Genomic DNA, 8191 nt, shown 5'->3' on the forward strand with positions numbered 1-8191 from the left:
AAAGATCAAAGAATCATGAGAGAGGAGCAACAAAGACAAGGAAGAGACATTGAGGAGCTCAAGCACTCCATAAGATCTTCAAGAGGAAGAACGAGCCGCCATCACTAAGGTGGACCCGTTCTTTAATCTCCTTATTCTTTATTTTCTTGTTTTTCGAATTTGATGCTTATGTTTATCCATGTTTATGTCTTATTACATGATCATTAGTGTCTTAGTGTCTATGCCTTAAAGTTATGAATGTCCTATGAATCCATCACCTTTCTTAAATGAAAAATGTTCTTAATTGAGAAGAATTGCATGAATTTTGAATTTTATAACAGATTAATTATTTTGATGTGGTGGCAATACTTTGACTTCTGAATGTATGCTTGAACAGTGCATATGTCTTTTGAATTTGTTGTTCATGAATGTTGGCTCTTGAAAGAATGATGAAAAAGGAGACATGTTACTGAGAATCTGAAAAATCTTAAAAAAACGATTCTTGAAGCAAGAAAAAGCAGTGAATACAAAAAAAAAAAGAGAGAGAAAAACAAAAAAAAAGAAAAAAAAAGAGAGAAAAAAATAAAGCTGTGATCCAAGGCAAAAAGAGTGTGCTTAAGAACCCTAGACACCTCTAATTGGGGACTCTAGCAAAGCTGAGTCACAATCTGAAAAGGTTCACCCAATCATGTGTCTGTGGCATGTATGTATCCGGTGGTAATACTGGAAGACAGAGTACTTTGGGCCACAGCCAAGACTCATAAAGTAGCTGTGTTCAAGAATCATAATACTTAACTAGGATAATCAATAACACTATTTGGATTCTGAGTTGCTAGAGAAGCCAATCATTCTGAATTTCAAAGGATAAAGTGAGATGCCAAAACTGTTTAGAGGCAAAAAGCTAAAAGCCCCGCTCATCTAATTAATACTGATCTTCATAGATGTTTTTGGAATTCATTGTATATTCTCTTCTTTTTATCTTATTTGATTTTCAATTGCTTGGGGACAAGCAACAATTTAAGTTTGGTGTTGTGATGAGCGGATAATTTATACGCTTTTTGGCATTATTTTTAGTATGTTTTTAGTATGTTTTAATTAGTTTTTAGTATATTTTTATTAGTTTTTAGTTAAATTTCACTTTTCTGGACTTTACTATGAGTTTGTGTGTTTTTCTATGATTTCAGGTATTTTCTGGCTGAAATTGAGGGACCTGAGCAAAAATCTAATTCAGAGGCTGAAAAGGACTGCAAATGCTGTTGGATTCTGACCTCCCTGCACTTGAAGTGGATTTTCTAGAGCTACAGAAGCCCAATTGGCGCGCTCTCAACGGCGTTGGAAAGTAGACATTCTGGGCTTTCCAGCAATATATAATAGTCCATACTTTGCCTGAGATTTGATGGCCCAAACCGTCAAGTGCACTGGGTCGTCCAAGTAATACCTTACGTGAGTAAGGGTCGATCCCACGGAGATTGTCGGCATGAAGCAAGCTATGGTTATCTTGTAACTCTTAGTCAGGAGATCAATAATTCTCAGGTTTAATTGTGAAAAGTAGAAGAACATGAAATAAATACTTGTTTTACAGTAATGGAGAACAGGTTGAGGTTTTGGAGATACTATATCTTCTGAATCTCTGCTTTCCTACTGTCTTCTTCTTCATACACGCAAGGCTTCCTTCCATGCCAAGCTGTATGTAGGGTTTCACTGTTGTCAATGGCTACCTCCCATCCTCTCAATGAAAATGTTCAACGCGATCTATCACAGCACGGCTATTCATCTGTCGGTTCTCGATCATCTCGGAATAGAATCCAGTGATTCTTTTGCGTTTGTCACTAAAGCCCCACAATCGCGAGTTTGAAGCTCGTCACAGTCATTCAATCCCTAAATCCTACTCAGAATACCACAGACAAGGTTTAGACCTTCCGAATCCTCAAGAATCGTCGCCAATGTATTCTAGCTTATACCACGAAGATTCTGGCTAAAGAATCCAAGAGATATCCACTCAATCTAAAGTAGAACGGAGGTGGTTGTCAGGCACATGTTCATAGGTGAGAATGATGATGAGTGTCACGGATCATCACATTCATCAAGTTGAGGAGCAAGTGATATCTTAGAATGGAAACAAGCGTGTTTGAATGAAAAACAGTAGTAATTGCATTAATCCATCAAGACACAGCAGAGCCCCTCACCCTCAACCATGGGGTTTAGAGACTCATGCCATAGAAGGTACAATATGAAACGTGTAAAGTGTCATGAGGTCCAGATACAATGTCAAAAGATCCTATTTATAGTGACTAGTAACCTAGGATATACAGAAATGAGTAAATGACGTAAAAATCCACTTCCGGGGTCCACTTGGTGTGTGCTTGGGCTGAGAATTGAAGCTTTCACGTGTAGAGACTTTTCCTGGAGTTAAACGCCAGCTTTTGTGCCAGTTTGGGCGTTTAACTCCAACTTTTGTGCCAGTTCCAGCGTTAAACGCTGGGAATTCTGAAGCTGATTTGTAACACCAGATTGGGCCATCAAATCTCGGGCAAAGTATGGACTATGAAACATTGCTGGATAGCCCAGGATGTCTACTTTCCAATGCAATTGAGAGCGCATCAATTGGGCTTTTGTTGCTCCAGAAAATCCACTTCGAGTGCAGCGAGGTCAGAATCCAACAGCATCTGCAGTCCTTTTTCAGCCTCTGAATCAGATTTTTGCTCAGGTCCCTCAATTTCAGCCAGAAATTACCTGAAATCACAGAAAAACACACAAACTCATAGTAAAGCCCATAAAAGTGAATTTTAAATAAAAACTCATAAAAACATACTAAAAACTAACTAACATGTACTAAAAACATACTAAAAACAGTGCCAAAAAGTGTATAAATTATCTGCTCATCACAACACCAAACTTAAATTGTTGCTTGTCCGCAAGCAACTGAAAATCAAATAGGATAAAAAGAAGAGAACATCTTATAGACTCCAAAATATCAATGAAACTTAGCTCCAATTAGATGAGCGGGACTAGTAACTTTTTGCCTCTGAACAGTTTTGGCATCTCACTTTATCCTTTGCAGTTTAGAATGATTGGCATCTGTAGGAACTTAGAATTCAGATAGTGTTATTGATTCTCCTAGTTAAGTATGATGATTCTTGAACACAACTACTTTATGAGTCTTGGATGTGGCCCAAAGCACTCTGTCTTCCAGTATTACCACCGGATACATACATGCCATAGACACATAACTGGGTAAACCATTTTAGATTGTGACTCAGCTTTGCTAGAGTCCCCAATTAGAGGTGTCCAGGGTTCTTAAGCACGCTCTTTTTGCCTTGGATCACTTTTTATATTTTTTTTACCCTTGCCTTTTTGTTTAAAAAGGGTTATTGGCTTTTTCTGCCTGCTTTTTTTTTTGAATTCACTACTTTTTCTTGCTTCAAGAATCAATCTGATAATTTTTCAGATCCTCAATAACATTTCTCCTTTTAACCTTAAATTTTATTAATTATGAATTAAGAACAAGACTCAAAAAATAGATATAAAATGAGACTAGAAAAACGAAAAATAAGAACAAAACAGAAGAAAATAAAAACGCAAAAACATAGGCTCCTAATGATAGAGGTTTTCACAGAGTTAGGACTCAACAACCTTGATTTTGAGAAGTGGATGCTCCCTCAACTTGTGGGGTATTTGACCCTTCAAGGGAGAGCATGCAGTTTTGATTCTGCTGTTCTTCCTTAATTTGTTCCATAGTTTCTTGCAGCTTGGCAACAGATGCTTCTAGGCTGGCCCAGTAGTCAATTTCAGGAAATTCAGGGAGGAATTCCTGCGCCCTCCTTTTGATAGAGTTATCTTGCATTTGTCCTTCCATTGACTTCTTGGTGATTGGGTGTTCAATTGGGATAAATTCATCTACTCCCACCCTTACCCCAGCATCTTTACATAGCAAAAAGATTAAGCTTGGGTAAGCCAGTTTGGCTTCAGTGGAGTTCTTGTTTGCAATTGTGTAAATCTCACAAGCAATCAGATGATGAATCTCCACTTCTTTTCCCATCATAATGCAATAAATCATCACTTCTCTCTTGACCGTGACCTCAAAACGGTTGTTAGTGGGCAATATAGAATGCCCAATGAAGTCTAGCCAACCTCTTGCAATTGGTTTGAGATCTCCCCTCTTGAGTTGGTTTGGGACACCTTTTGAATTGGTTGTCCACTTAGTTCCAGGGAGGCATATGTCCTCTAGAACTTGATCCAACCTCTTATCTACTCTCACCATTCTCCTATTAAAGGATTCAGGATCATCTTGTAGTTGAGGCAATTCGAAGACCTCTCTTATTTTGTCTAGATGGAAGTAAATAATTCTCCCTCTGACCATGGTTCTGTAGGTATGAAAAGCAGTTCCAGTCATTCTTTGCTTATCTGTCAGCCACAGATTTGAGTAGAATTCCTGAACCATGTTTCTTCCAACCTTTGTCTCAGGGTTGGTTAGAACTTCCCATCCTCTGTTTCGAATTTGCTCTTGGATCTCCGGATATTCATCTTCTTTCAGATCGAATCTGACTTCCGGAATCACTGATCTCAGACCCATTATTTTGTGGTAATGGTCTGCATGTTCTTTGGTTAAGAACTTCTCTTGACTCCAAAGATTCTTTGGATTATTCTCTTTCTTGCCTTTTAAATTGGTTTGTTTTCCCTTAGGAGCCATGCTCTTGATAAATCTTGGCTTAGTGATCACAGAAAAGCACACCAAACTTAGATGTTTGCTTGCCCTCAAGCAAAAGAAAGGAAAGAGGAGAGAGAGGAGGAGAGCAAATTCAAATGGTGGGGAGAGAGGGATGGCCAAATGTGTATTTATAAGGGAGGGGGAGAGATTTCGAAAATTTTGAAGGAGATTTGAGAAGATATGGAAAGAATTTGAGAAGATATTTAATTTTTGAAGAAGATTTGGAAAGGATTTGAAAGAGATTTGAAGAATGATTTAGATAATTGTTTAATTTTTGAAATTTGAAGGTGAATGATGAAAGTTTGTAATGTGTTTGTGTAGAAAATGATGGATCAAAATAAGAAAGTTTGAAAAAATTTGAAGTGGAAAACAAAATCTCTGTCCCCTACCTTTCTAGCGTTAAACGCCCAAAATGGTATCCATTCTGGCGTTTAACGCCCAAATAGTGGCCATTATGGGCGTTTAGCGCCCAGCCAGGTACCCTGGCTGGCGTTAAACGCCAGAAACCCCTTCATCACTGGGCGCTTTGCTAAACACCCAGGATGCTACAATCCTGGCGTTAAACGCCCAGAATGGTACCCATTCTGGCGTTTAACGCCCAAAATGGTACCTTTACTGGCGTTAAACGCCCAGAATGGTATCCATTCTGGCGTTTAACACCCAGAGTACCCTTTACTGGCGTTTTCTTGCCAGCAAACTCCTTTTCTCTGCTTTTTGCACTGAATCCTTCTGTAACTCTGTGAATTCCTTCAATTTTGATGATCAACCTTGAAGAATGTATGTCAGTATTCTATTAAGTAAAATAAATCACCTGCTAATAGCTGGGTTGCCTCCCAGTAAGTGCTTCTTTATTGTCTTTAGCTGGACCTTTACTGTGCTTCATTCAAGCCTCAGTTTTGAGCATTCTTGCTCAAAATTACTTTCAAGATAATGTTTGATCCTCTGTCCATTAACAATGAACTTTTTATCAGAATCAATATCTTGAAGCTCAACATATCCATATGGTGACACTCCTGTAATCACATACGGACCCCTCCACGGGGATTTAAGTTTTCCTGGGAAATAGTCTGAGCCTAGAGTTGAAGAGCAGAACTTTTTGTCCTGGCCAAAGACTCTGGATGACAACTTCTTGTCATGCCACTTCTTTGCCTTTTCCTTATAAAATTTTTGCATTTTCAAAGGCACTGAGTCTGAACTCCTCTAGCTCATTTAGCTGGAGCAATCTTTTTTCACCGGCTAACTTAGCATCCATGTTTAGGAATCTGGTTGCCTAGTAGGCTTTATCTTCCAGTTCCACGGGCAGATGACAGGCCTTCCCATACACAAGTTGGTATGGAGAGGTTCCTATAGGAGTCTTGAATACTGTTCTGTATGCCCACAGAGCATCATCCAAGCTCTTTGCCCAATCCTTTCTACGGGCAATAACAGTCCGTTCCAGGATTCTTTTTAGCTCTCTATTAGAGACTTCAGCTTGCCCATTTGTCTGTGGATGATATGGAGTTGCTACTTTGTGGCTAATTCCAAATCGGACCATAGCAGAGTACAGCTGTTTATTGCAGAAATGAGTGCCCCCATCACTGATTAGTACTCTGGGAACACCAAACCTGCTGAAGATGTATTTCTGGAGGAATTTCAGCACGATCTTAGTATCGTTATTGGGAGTGGCAATTGCTTCCACCCATTTAGATACATAGTCTACTGCTACTAGAATATAAGTGTTTGAGTATGATGGTGGGAAGGGACCCATGAAGTCAATACCCCATACATCAAACAACTCAATCTCTAAGATCCCCTGTTGAGGCATGGCGTAACCATGAGGCAAGTTACCAGCTCTTTGGTAACTATCACAGTTACGCACAAACTCTCGGGCATCCCTATAGAGAGTAGGCCAGTAGAAGCCACATTGGAGGACTTTAGTGGCTGTTCGCTCACTTCCAAAATGTCCCCCATAATGCGATCCATGACAATGCCATAGGATCTTCCGTGCTTCCTCTATAGGTACACATCTGCGGATCATTTCGTTTGCACATCTCTTAAAGAGATATGGTTCATCCCATAGGTAGTACTTGGCATCTGAAATTAATTTTTTTCTTTGCACTCTGCTGTACTCCTGGGGTATGAACCTCACAGCTTTATAGTTTGCAATGTCTGCAAACCATGGAGCTTCCTGAATGGCAAAGAGTTGCTCATTGGGAAAGGTCTCAGAGATCTCAGTAGAGGGGAAGATGATCAGCTACTGGTTCTATCCAGGACAGATGATCAGCTACCTGATTCTCTGTCCCTTTTCTGTCTCTTATTTCTATATCAAACTCTTGCAGAAGCAACACCCACCTTATGAGCCTGGGTTTTGAATCATGCTTTGTGAGTACGTATTTAAGAGCAGCATGGTCATTGTACACAATCACGTTTGACCCTACTAAGTAGGACCTAAACTTGTCAATGGCATAAACCACTGCAAGTAACTCTTTTTCTGTGGTTGTGTAATTCTTCTGTGCATCATTTAGAACACGACTAGCATAATAAATGACGTGCAGAAGCTTGTTGTGCCTTTGTCCCAACACTGCACCAATGGCATGGTCACTGGCATCATATATTAGTTCAAATGGTAATGTCTAATCTGGTGCAGAGATGACTGGTGCTGTGACAAGCTTGGCTTTCAAGGTCTCAAACGCCTGCAGACACTCTGTGTCAAACACAAATGGCGTGTCAGCAGCTAGCAGGTTGCTTAGAGGTTTTACAATTTTTGAAAAGTCCTTTATGAACCTTCTGTAAAATCCTGCATGCCCTAGAAAGCTTCTGATTGCCTTAACATTGGTAGGTGGTGGTAATTTTTCAATTACTTCTATCTTTGCTAGATCCACCTCTATTCTCTTGCCTGAAATTTTGTGCCCAAGGACAATTCCTTCAGTCACCATAAAGTGACATTTTTCCCAGTTTAAGACCAGGTTAGTCTCTTGGCACCTTTTCAAGACAAGTGCTAGATGATTAAGACAAGAGCTGAATGAGTCTCCATATACTGAGAAGTCATCCATGAAGACTTCCAGGAACTTCTCTACCATATTAGAGAAGATGGATAGCATGCATCTCTGAAAAGTTGCAGGTGCATTACACAAACCAAAAGGCATTCTTCTGTAGGCAAACACGCCAGAAGGGCAAGTGAATGCTGTTTTCTCTTGGTCCTGAGGATCTGCTGCAATTTGGTTGTAACCTGAATAGCCATCCAAAAAGCAGTAATAATCATGATCCGCTAGTCTTTCTAGCATTTGGTCTATGAATGGTAAAGGAAAATGATCCTTTCTGGTGGCTGTATTGAGCCTTCTGTAGTCAATACATATACGTCACTCTGTAACTGTTCTTGTGGGAACCAGTTCATTCTTTTCATTATGAACAACTGTCATGCCTCCCTTCTTGGGGACAACTTGGAAAGGGCTCACCCAGGGGCTATCAGAAATAGGATAAATAATCCCAGCCTCTAGTAACTTAGTGACCTCTTTCTGCACCACT

The 8191-nt window shown here is 39.8% G+C and overlaps 1 pseudogene; it reads right to left on the bottom strand.

The window, feature by feature from the left end:
• The window catches only part of LOC107484506 (uncharacterized), a 106519-nt pseudogene that overhangs the window by 30078 nt on the left and 68250 nt on the right, over positions 1-8191 (bottom strand).

Source organism: Arachis duranensis, chromosome 4 (assembly GCF_000817695.3).
Source record: "Arachis duranensis cultivar V14167 chromosome 4, aradu.V14167.gnm2.J7QH, whole genome shotgun sequence".
Taxonomy (NCBI): domain Eukaryota; kingdom Viridiplantae; phylum Streptophyta; class Magnoliopsida; order Fabales; family Fabaceae; genus Arachis; species Arachis duranensis.